Source organism: Anopheles merus, chromosome 2L (assembly GCF_017562075.2).
Source record: "Anopheles merus strain MAF chromosome 2L, AmerM5.1, whole genome shotgun sequence".
NCBI classification, from domain to species: domain Eukaryota; kingdom Metazoa; phylum Arthropoda; class Insecta; order Diptera; family Culicidae; genus Anopheles; species Anopheles merus.
In genome coordinates, this window is record NC_054083.1 from 7,731,574 (window position 1) to 7,744,572 (window position 12,999).

Sequence of the window (12,999 nt, forward strand, 5' to 3'; positions counted from 1 at the left end):
CTGGATGTATGATCGTTTACCTTGATCTTGTATGAGGGTTCTGTGAGGTAGGAATTAGTGTTGGCCGTTCCGGTCCGAACCTAGTAAAAAGTTCCGTTCTTTATGTAGGCCGTTCCGTTCCGATCCTTTATACAAAATCGTTCCGTTCCGTTCATTCCGTTCTTTCCGTTCATTCCGTTCCGTTCCGTTCATTCCGTTCATTCCGTTCCGTTCCGTTCATTTCGTTCATTTCGTTCTTTCCGTTCATTCCGTTCATTCCGTTCCGTTCAATTCGTTCTTTCCGTTCACTCCGTTCCGGTCTTTGCCGCTTCAATATTGTTAGCAAGGTGATATCGTTCGTGCGTTCCGTTCTTTAAAAAAACCGGCTTTGTCCGGCTGTTGCTTACTGCATGCAAGATAACTGTTCACTCTTTCTCGCACACAGTATGTGTTGCCTGTGCACTCTCCCATGCTCACAGGAATATTCATCGCACTTCGTCGCGTATCGTTTATAAAAATCGTGATAAGCGAGACCAAAAATGTTATTTGGTGTTATGGTGCATTTGTAACATCTATTATACTTTTTGTTATAATTTAGCTTATCCTAACCAGACAAATAATTATTATAAAATTTAAATCTGTACTCATATGGCAGAACGGGTTGGAAGAGATGTATTATAATATGCGATTATGAACAACGAAAAATAAAATGTATTTATTTTTTATGCCACGATATCCGCGCTTGATCTTGGCACTCGGCATGATTCCAATATTTAGCCATTCGATTCGAAGCATTCTGTTCCATTCGACAACCGTTCGAGTGCCGTGATGTTGTAAACGATTTATGTGAAAAAAAAAAACTATTTGTTCTAAGTAGTAAGTGAAATTCAAATAATTAGTCAATCTCGTGATACAATCGTCAACTCCTACCACTCAATAACATCGGCATGTGTAAAAGCCTAGAATGGAACGTGCCCCCATACGCTGGAATGATTATCCTGCTATGGGCATTTAAGTTACTGATAGCCAAGCCTATTAGTGGTACAGGAAGGCTTTGACCGAAAATGGTCGTCGCATCAAAAAAGTTAAAAAATGCTAGATAATAAATGCATGCTTTATATTAGCACAGCTGGTACAGCTTACTGGACATAGGTTGAACCCATCTGGATTTGGTGATTTCAGAATGATGATTTAAGAAACGCCTTTTCATATCCTGTCTCCAAAATTTTCGGGGATGTCGGAGAAGGTACCTTTCGATTAAAGATATATATTGCTACTATCTTGATATATATATATATATATATATATATATATATATATATATATATATATATATATATATATATATATATATATATATATAGATATATATATATATATATATATATATTATATATATATATATATATATATATATATATATATATATATATATATATATATATATATATATATATATATATATATATATATATATATTACGAGTACAGGCTTATCATCCTCAAACGTGTCAAAAAGAAAGCCATTAGTCGACAACGTTTTATGAGAAGTAATATCACTAGGGAAAATCGTAACAACGCGATACATGAATACCGTCAGTATAACCGATCAAGATAGTAGCAATATATATCTTTAATCGAAAGGTACCTTCTCCGACATCCCCGAAAATTTTGGAGACAGGATATGAAAAGGCGTTTCTTAAATCATCATTCTGAAATCACCAAATCCAGATGGGTTCAACCTATGTCCAGTAAGCTGTACCAGCTGTGCTAATATAAAGCATGCATTTATTATCTAGCATTTTTTAACTTTTTTGATGCGACGACCATTTTCGGTCAAAGCCTTCCTGTACCACTAATAGGCTTGGCTATCAGTAACTTAAATGCCCATAGCAGGATAATCATCCCAGCGTATGGGGGCACGTTCCATTCTAGGCTTTTACACATGCCGATGTTATTGAGTGGTAGGAGTTGACGATTGTATCACGAGATTGACTAATTATTTGAATTTCACTTACTACTTAGAACAAATAGTTTTTTTTTTCACATAAATCGTTTACAACATCACGGCACTCGAACGGTTGTCGAATGGAACAGAATGCTTCGAATCGAATGGCTAAATATTGGAATCATGCCGAGTGCCAAGATCAAGCGCGGATATCGTGGCATAAAAAATAAATACATTTTATTTTTCGTTGTTCATAATCGCATATTATAATACATCTCTTCCAACCCGTTCTGCCATATGAGTACAGATTTAAATTTTATAATAATTATTTGTCTGGTTAGGATAAGCTAAATTATAACAAAAAGTATAATAGATGTTACAAATTGCACCATAACACCAAATAACATTTTTGGTCTCGCTTATCACGATTTTTATAAACGATACGCGACGAAGTGCGATGAATATTCCTGTGAGCATGGGAGAGTGCACAGGCAACACATACTGTGTGCGAGAAAGAGTGAACAGTTATCTTGCATGCAGTAAGCAACAGCCGGACAAAGCCGGTTTTTTTAAAGAACGGAACGCACGAACGATATCACCTTGCTAACAATATTGAAGCGGCAAAGACCGGAACGGAGTGAACGGAAAGAACGAATTGAACGGAACGGAATGAACGGAATGAACGGAAAGAACGAAATGAACGAAATGAACGGAACGGAACGGAATGAACGGAATGAACGGAACGGAACGGAATGAACGGAAAGAACGGAATGAACGGAACGGAACGATTTTGTATAAAGGATCGGAACGGAACGGCCTACATAAAGAACGGAACTTTTTTACTAGGTTCGGACCGGAACGGCCAACACTAATTCCTACCTCACAGAACCCTCATACAAGATCAAGGTAAACGATCATACATCCAGAGAGGTGCTTGGTGCACCTCAGGGGTGCCTCAAGGCAGCAATTTGGGCCCGCTGCTCTTCATTGTTTATATAAACGATGTAGGGCAACATATCCGTTGAACGCACCGATACATTGCGCCACCTTGGTATCATTCTCGACACACGTTTAACATTTAACGATCACCTAGAGAATATAGTGTCCAGAGGGAACCAACTACTGGGTTGGATTATTCGATCAACGCAAGGTTTCCGTAATCCTATGACCATAAAAACCATTAACTGTGCCTACGTTCGATCAGTGTTAGAATATGGCAGTATTGTTAGCGACCCCTGTACCGAACAATGGAGTAATCGAATCGAGGCCATCCAAAGAAAAGCGAGTGGATATGCTGTAAGACTCTTACCATGGCGACAGGGTGATGTGTTACCGTCATACCATTCCCGGTGTCTGCTTTTAGGGATTCAGTCGTTGAAAAAGCGCCGTGAGATAGTTAAATGCCTTTTTATATCGGGACTACCACCATATTGATTCTCCTACTCTATTAGCTACGATAGAATTTAACGCGCCATCTAGGAATCTACGTACACGTCAATTCATATCCGTCCCTCGTTATAGAACTCTTTTTGGCCAGTCTGATCCTATGTCAGCTATGTGTCGAACTTTCATAAATAACTTTGATTTATTTGATTTCAACATACCACAGAATGTTTTTAGAGAAAGACTGAGGACACAACTTACGTAATAATTTTATTTTAAAAATACATTTTCTTTTCTTGTGCACCAGTTCTCCCCTATCGATTTATGTACCTTACATAGTCTATAAGCACTAATTTAAGAACATTCATGTAGGATCTTCAAGATCCCGATGGATTAATCAATAAACATATTAAACATATTAAACATATTAAACTTCGTGCTCACATACTTTCTAACTTTCTAAGTCCTAGAAGAATTTAAAATTCAATGGGAAAGGTGGACAAGGCAAAAGAGATTTTACAACACATGGATAAAATGGTGGGTAGAATGTGCCAAACCCAAAATAAAATCTTCGATGGAAAACTAATGAAACATACAATGACTTTCACTTGCATCGAAATGTTTTTCAAAAACAGCTGAGCTTATCCTACGAAAAATATTTACAACAACCAGATGAACTAAATGTTGCGATATGTTGCGCTACTTAACAACGGCCAACAACGCGGAAAGGGTTTAAGCTTAAGATGTAGGTAAATCCCGTGTATTCGCTAATAATATCTTTGCCCTTCCGCCTGCCCGTACCGAGTGCCCGACTGCCGCTCGGTTCCCGCTTGATGCCCTCTCATTCTCCCGAGAGACCCGACCTCCTACACTCACACATCACACGAAGACCCTTGCCTGTCGTCGGTGAGTGACCTAATGTGTTAGGCAGGATTAGCCATTACACTAAAGAATATAAATTTATTGAAAGGAAAAATTCTTGCTCTACAAAGACGTTTTTCGCATCATTTTACACCTATAAATGAAACATTTATTGATGGAGAAAGTGTCTCCACATTTCATCTGCAGGAGCGGATGAAGAGACAAAACATCATAACCAGTTTCCAAACAGACGAAGGCATAAGCTTAGAATCAGTGGAGGAGATTAAAAACTACATGCACAGAAAATATTCTGAATTATACGTTGAGAGGACACCTGACACTCAAAATAACCTATCAGTACAACACACGGAATCACCAAGTAACAATTTCTCCAGCAGTCAAGTTATCATCGTCATACCAGACGATTGTGTTGAAAACAGGGGTTCCATGAATGATTTTAACATGCATGAAGTCCTCTTTGCAATAAAAAAATCAGCTTCACCTAAATCTCCTGGTCCCGATGGGATTCCAAAGGAGTTTTATAATCGCACTTTCGATATAATACAGTGGGCCTCCAAATTTTCGTCCAATTTCTTTATTAAATTTTGACTACAAACTTCTCTCAAGAATGTTTAAAATACGTATGCAGGGAATAATTGAAACATGGCACATCATTTCACCATCACAAAAATGTAATAACAAACCGCATAATATTTTTGAAGCTGTTCTTGCTATCAAAGAAAAATAATAGACTTCAAGAGAAAGAGAATGAGAGTCAAACTCGTCTCTTTCGATCTCACTCAAGCATTTGACCGTGTAGATAGGAGGTTCCTTTGGACAACGATGGCCTCCTTGGGATTCAACGCAAAATTAATAGAACTTTTAACGATTATTGGAAATCAATCCTCATCACGGTTACTAGTAAATGGACACCTCTCCCGATCATTTCCTATCCGACGATCCGTAAGGCAGGGTGATCCCTTGTCAATGATGTTGTTTGTTTTGTATCTTCACCCGCTCCTCACCACACTCGAATATATATATATATATATATATATATATATATATATATATATATATATATATATATATATATATATATATATATATATATATATATATATATATATATACATATATATATATATATATATATATATATATATATATATATATATATATATATATATATATATATATATATATATATATATATATATATATATATATATTTATATGGTTTACTTTTGGTTTGCGAGCTCTGAGAAGAAGAAGATGCATCACGCTCCGGACTATCATCTATGGGTCGCTTTGAGCCAGTGTTATTCTCTTCTGTCGGTTCTGAGAGAGGATCGGATGGGATATCGAGCGGCGTTTTGAAGATTATTACCTCCTCACTGTTCGCTGCTTGATCTATTTCCATGTCTTCGCCTGCGTTTTTTTGTATTGTTTTTATTAGAAGAACTATCGGTTCGTGTGTGTGTGTGTGTGTGTGTGTGTGTGTGTGTGTGTGTGTGTGTGTGTGTGTGTGTGTGTGTGTGTGTGTGTGTGTGTGTGTGTGTGTGTGTGTGTGTGTGTGTGTGTGTTGTGCTGAAGCCGCGGTTTGTGTAGCGCCCTGTGGCACGTTTGTTGGTTTTATAATCCCTTGTGTGTTTTATTGAGTAACCTTTTCAAGCTTTGTTGAAGGTTAACATGAGGCACCGATGGGTTGTGTTGTTTTGTGTATTTTTGTTGTGTGTTTGGAAACAGGTGATTTAAGCGCATCCGCATATGAATTCTGTGCTGCTCTTTCCATCCTATTGACTGCATAACCCACACCATGATGTGCTGGCAGCTGACAATGCGCACAGGTGCGGACTTGCTCGCGATAAGTTACACATGTCACCTCTCCTTTGATCGTGATGTATGAAGCTATCGGTAGTTTGCGTATCACGCGCACTGCCCGTGATCCCATTAGGATACCAGCAAGCCGGCTTCCTTCCGGATGTCGTAGCTCGCGTACGCTAAGTATCTCCCCGTACTTAGCCATCTCTGCTCGAACTTCATCGTCGGTTATGTATTAGGGCAGGTCCTGAAGGAAAACATCGATCGCACCATCCTCCACCTCGATGTCAAATGGTTTGAACACGTTTCCTCACTTCCTCCCGTGTTCCCTTTATTCCTCTCCACTACCACTTACGCTTGCTTTAGTGTACCCATTTGTAGATACACCGTGCTCCGAATGAAGTGTAGGTGAGTTCGGATTAGATTGTCCGTCGGGAGAACCATCTTGACGATTAGATCATAGATCTCTTCTTTCGATGGTTTTACTTCAATATCAGCAAAGCTAATACGAAGCGTATTCTCCCATCTTCTTTCTGCACTGTTCATCCTAGTTGTACTTGAACTTAGTTGACTTTAAATTGTTTTGGTTTCTCGCATGAATACGTCTGCTCTTTACAAATGACACGAGAGAACTGAGATTGTAGGTTGAGCCAGCATAGTTTTCACTGTGTATACATTCTATAAATTGTAAACGAGAATAGTTTTCACATTCTGCTACTGTTGTCTACTTCTTATTGGTGTGTTTTTGTGATTGCGTGTGTGTTACAGGTAAGTTAACCAAACTATAAAACCTATAAACTATAAACTATAATTTGGGTCAATGTAATACAAAACCATTAATATTACATGTTTTAAAGCAATTTCAGCAGGAGAATGTCTTCCTCGAATGCCTGTTCAGCATCCTTTTGCCAAAATACAAGATACTACCGAAAACAACGGAAACTGGATGTATTATTCCACAATTTTCCATCGGACCCTTGTTTGAAATATGCTTGGATACAATTTTGTAAAAGAGGAGAGAATTGGCTGCCATAAAAAGACCATGCAATTTGTTCAAATCATTTTGAAAAAAGGCTATAAAATGGCAAATATTCCATTTAACTAAAATAGAGGAGTGCTTAAAATCTTCTTTCAACAGTTATATAAAACATTTTTTTATATAAACAACCCTCTGTTACATTGCGCTTCTCTACAGCTATTGCGTCAATAATTAAAAAGGAAGTAAATAAAGAAAACGAAATACCATTCGAACAACACCAAATTGAAAAACATATCCGAGCGGTTCATGTCAATGATTTCATATACGATGAATCATGTAAGTCGTGCAATCAGTATGCAGAAATCATAGAGTTAAAAAATGTGCTGAAAGAAAAGACAATGAAATGTGAACAACTTCATCAAGTTAATGAGTTTCTTTCCAAGCAACTCGAAGCAGCAAGCAAAAAAGCGTTGCAAGACAAACGAGAAATTAAAAGATTAAATAAGGAAATAGACAAGATGTAGGAATCTTTATTTTCACCTACGCAATTCACAGAGAGAATGGAAAATGCTTTAAAAGATGCATTATCTGTTAATCAAATAGCATTAATAACTAAAGAAAGGAAGCATGTCCCATGGACAACAGTTGAGATAAGTAAGGCTTTAACTTTAAGGTATTTTAGCAAGCGAGCTTATTGCATGCAATGAGCGTATACATTGATTTGAAATATTGCTTGCCATCCATTTCAACTCTTCAGAGATATGCACATCCTTGAGGATGTGCCCTTGATATGAATGCTTGAGGATATGCTAGTTTTTGTAGGGAATTTAGCCGATAGTTTTAATTCGTGTGAGTGTGAATGTGTGTTGAGTTTTGACGAGATGAAAGTCTGCAAAATACTAGAGTATGACCCAGCAGCAGATGAAATAATGGGTCCGCATAATTACACCCAAGTGGTGATGGTCTTTCTAAAAATTGGAAACAACCAATTTTTATAGGATTTGATCAGCAGATGACTAGATATATTATCCTGAAAATTATTGAAAGATTACACGAAAGAAACATAATTGTCGTTGTAATAGTGAGCAATAATTGCCAATCAAACATTGGATGTGTTGAGCTTCTCGGCTTGATGCAACAAGTGCCTATCAGGCAACACCGAATGATTGCCAATCGGGCCACACTTTGCACACCACACACACGATTGAACTCTGAATAAAGATCATTCCTGCATTAAGCGTACAAGCGAACACACGTCTTTTCATTTGGTAAAACAGTCCACTCGGTATTTCCACTTTGCGTTTCCATCACACTTCAACAGGATGCTGAAAAGATTTAGTTGCTCATGATTACAACAGGCTATATTTTTACCATTAACATAAATTAACAAGGAATTGGTTATTGGATTGTGGATTTATGTATAAAAGTAAGTCAATTAAACCGGATATTCTTCGAGATTTGATCGACAAACGAAACAAAGTTGAGATGACTCCGGTTTTCAAGTTGACAGAGAACCATGTATCCATGTCACCACAAGAAAGACAAAATGTTAGAAAAGCTGCTGAGCTGCAATCCTCTACCACTGCTAAATCTTTAAGATGGTATTTTCATAATAACCCAGAAGCAGAAGAGTTGTCATCATTCATAGAAGCAGTTGATTCTTGGTTTAGTGTTTCCAACTCTTATTCACCCTTTGCAAAGCCAGATTATAAAAAGTCGTATATAGGAAACGAAGAGCAAAACCTAGCGCTACATACAATGTTCGACTATGTTGAAAACAATAGAGCTATAGGAAAGATGAATTTACAAGAATTTACATCAATGCTCCTATTCGACGACATAAAAATCAAGCATGGAGTTAAGTTCATTTCGACGTATAAGGTAAATTTTCAACGTTATTTAGTTATCTAATTCAATTCAACCTTATCTAATTTATTATTTTTATTCTGTTACAGCTAAATCAAGATGTACTTGAGAATTTCTTCTCTCAAATTCGTCAAACTGGAGGTGTCTACGATCATTCCTCCCCATTGTGTTTTATTTATATAATTAGTTTGATGATATTGGGAAAGTCTACAACAATGTTGAATAATCATACCACCAACGTTACGAAAACAAAAAATGAATCTGTATTACCTCTTGGGGAGAATGACGTCTATAATAACAGCGACCAAGAGGTAGAATAATTTATTTCAGCTACTATATTCACTTCGGTAGGCACTAGGCAATCTTTGCCTTGTGATACAGAGGTGGTAATGGTTCTCTGTCAACTTGAAAACCGGAGTCATCTCAACTTTGTTTCGTTTGTCGATCAAATCTCGAAGAATATCCGGTTTAGTAATATGAACCAGGGCAATGATAATGATAACAGCAACATCATTAGTATCTCCAGTACTGAAGACCTTGCGCAGTCTGACCAAGAAAAAGACGGTTTGAGATATATATTCGGTTATATTGCCAAAAAGTATCATGACAAATTTCCTGACTTGGATTTAGGAACACAAACCAAAAATATTGCTGAAGATCACAGTTATTGTCAGCCACCCACATTTGTTCGTCACTTGTCCGTAGCAGGTTTATTTGAACCATCAAGTTCATTTGTTAACTATGGTCACAAAATGGAAATGATATTTGTCAAGATGCATCCGGATGGAATTTTGCATAAAAATTCTGGAATTGTAACTAATCTAGCAAATGAAATTTAAATCCAAATTCCTGAATTACCATTAGAATTAATCAGATGTTTAGCAAAAATACATGTCATTGTACGAATGCGATATTTTAACTTAAAAAATGATTTAAATAGCAGAAGAAAGCATAAACGCAGGTAACCGGATCCCCATGCAAAAAGTACCAAAAATAATGAAAAGAATTGTTAATTGATTTTTTTAGTTTTTCACCTCAGTTAAATTGAAAAATGCACTTCATCTGTAACGACCAAGCGTTTTACGGGTGGCGGAAGGTTAATTGGCCGTTTTAATATGATTTATCACAATTCGGAAGAGCACACAATTAGTTAAACACAGAAGTTAGTGGCTTACGTCTGTTCAGTTCAATGTCGCGCCAAGAAGAGAGCTTTATTCTATGACAGTTCATCTAGCACACCCGGTGCTCCAGCGGTCAAGGTATAACGCGTTTATACCGCTGCGTTCGGGGTTCAGGTTGAGTGCACAGTGGGCGAAATTAATCTGGACGTTACATCACAAATATCATTTTCATATTGTGACCATGATGAACATAAAAACATGATGGAGCATATAATTTGAGAATCATTACCTTTCAAAAATGTTCAAAATTACTATTTATTGGCACCTATTGAGCACAATTGTAATAATACTGAATTTTACAATAGAGTTTATAGTAGCCAGTTGCTTTTTATCGAATTTCACAATCGATTATTTAACAACTTACGTATATTTTGAGATACACGCATTGATTCTTAACCAGGTGCGATAGCATTTAGTCAAGGGTTCAACATGAAAATCTAGAATAATACGTTGCTTGCCAAGGATTGGTTGTGTGGTTTAAAAAAAGCAGCTATTGTAGCCTGTATTGTAAAACTGTGTTTTAATGATTTTTTCTCGTATACAGCAGATAAAATTTCTTTTTTTTTTTGCTGAAGAATATGTCGATTACCGTTATGCTATATTTGCTTTCGATCATTGAAAAACTAAGTGTTTTATTACATAAATGCAATCATGCAACATCATCTTATTTGAATTCAACAGGCATAATACATCCATGGTTTTGCTAAATCCCTATAAAAGCCATATCATCACCAGGGATTCCTTGCTACAGATTTAATTTTTATGCATTTCTATAAGACAATTGTTTATAACTACAGTAGGTGACCGCTAACTGGATGCTTTTTAACTGGAGTGCTTTTTAACTGGAGGTTCGCTAACTGGATTACTCTCAGTTAAAGAACACTCAAACGTCAAAACATAAAACATCCGGAATCTCACGCAGTGCACATTAACGTAGGTCTATAAAACATATGATGGATTTACAACTTCTATTGATACAAAAAAGTTGTAGTTTTTGTTTTCTTTTAAATTCGTTATTTATTATGCATTATTTACAGCCAGATTGCTTTTGTTCATATATTATTAAATTAATATCACATCCAGTTGTGAATCGCTTAAATCTTAAATATTTACATTTAAATTTACTATACATTTACACTACAAAATTCGCTTTTTAAATTCCTGTTCGATAAGCTTTGTTTTTAAAGCCTTAAGGCGACCTATTTCTATGGCATCATTATGGAGAAAGTTTTGTAAATATTCTATACATTTTAGTGATTTCGAAAATTGCAGGTCGGGTGAAAGATTTTCTTTATCACTTGTTGATAAGTCCAACGAAGTATCGTTGGAACCTTCATCTGAAACAACATCAGAAACAGCAGATGATATATTGACACCCAGCACCGAGTCGATAATTTCATCATCGCTGTATACCATGCTTGTATGCCAGTCGGGATTATTGTTATCGTCGTATACATGTTCTTCTATCCATGATGATATTTCCTTACTTGATGTCGTGGTGCCTATCTCATTGTCCATAGCCTTTACAAGAGCTATTAGATCAGCTCGTTGATCGTCCAACTCTTCATCGGGAGTCTTTTCGTTGCCAGGGAAATCGCCAATCAATTTCATCCACGAATTTTCAATCGTTGAAGTTTTAACATCCTCCCATGCTGCTGCCAAAAAACACAATAACATGTGCTAAAAAATCGTTGATATGGCTTGCAACTGTGGCCTATTTGTTTGTAAACACTTTTTCATAAAACTGTCAAACGCAAGCTAAACATGGCAACCGGATATACCCGGGTATTTTTAACTTTAAACTGAAATTAATGTGATATTAGTTTTAAACGCTGTGGAACACCAGTTTTGTTTCGGTTGAGGAGTTCAATATATTTAATGTATCTCTTTCGGAGTTCAGGAAGCGACTAGCACTGTACATTTATACATGAGTTCAATGAGAGGTGCGCTCACCTCGCGTGTATTGACAGCAACGTCAGGTTGCGTCATTGGTATTACCAAGGTTATTAGACTCTATACAGGTTACGACAAAAGCCCGTTTTGACCTATTTCCAATAAAAAATGAATGAAAATTTTGACAGACAAATTGGAATGGTTTGTTTACAATTGGACTGGTTTGTTTACAATTTGTCTGGATTGCAATCATGCAATGGTATAGTGTTTGGTGTTCAATATTGTAAGTTTTAATTTATTTAATTATTTGTAATTTTATAATTACTAATTTTATGATTAATTAACATATGTGACAAGGGAGAAATCGAGTAAGTGAGAATCCAAGACATGAGCTCATCGCGTGTTGGCCAACATTGGAACCTGGCAGGCACGGAAACATGGAGACATGTCCTTCCATTTGTCAATAGGTGCTCTCTGGACATGGCTTTTTCTGGGAGTACTTATATATCAAGGGTTTCACGTCGTCCCCGGACTGCCCGTGGTGTGTCGGTGTACCAGAGGATGCAGAACATGTGATGTTCGAGTGTCCCAGTTTTGCTGGTGTCCAACAGAAGCTGCTTGGCGAGGGTGGCCCAGATTTGGTTCGGCAAATAACTGTGGAATTGCAGCGTTCCTGGGATGCGGAAAGGGCCAATTGCGCAGCCGAGGACATGGCTCACCACGAGGCCGAACTGGAGGAAATTACGGCACATAGAGCGGTGGTGGTTGCCGCTCGTAATGATTGGCGTAATTCGAGACGTAGAGAGCAGCGCAGTGCAGCGTGCGCGGGAAAGAGAGGAACGCCGGGGCGGACGGTCCCCTTCCCCTCCACCGTCACCATCTACCGCTTCCCGACATGAGGCGAATCGGGTAAGAATGCGTCTGTACCGACAGCGACACCAGTCAACGAAAATGCTGGGGCGATTGTTCGACGAAAAGGTACGGCCTGAATACTGCATCGGAGGAAGACGATGACGGCCGAGTAATTGAGGGAAGCTCAGATCGACCTTCTGTTGAGGAGCCCCGCAATGGGCTAAATGCGGCAGA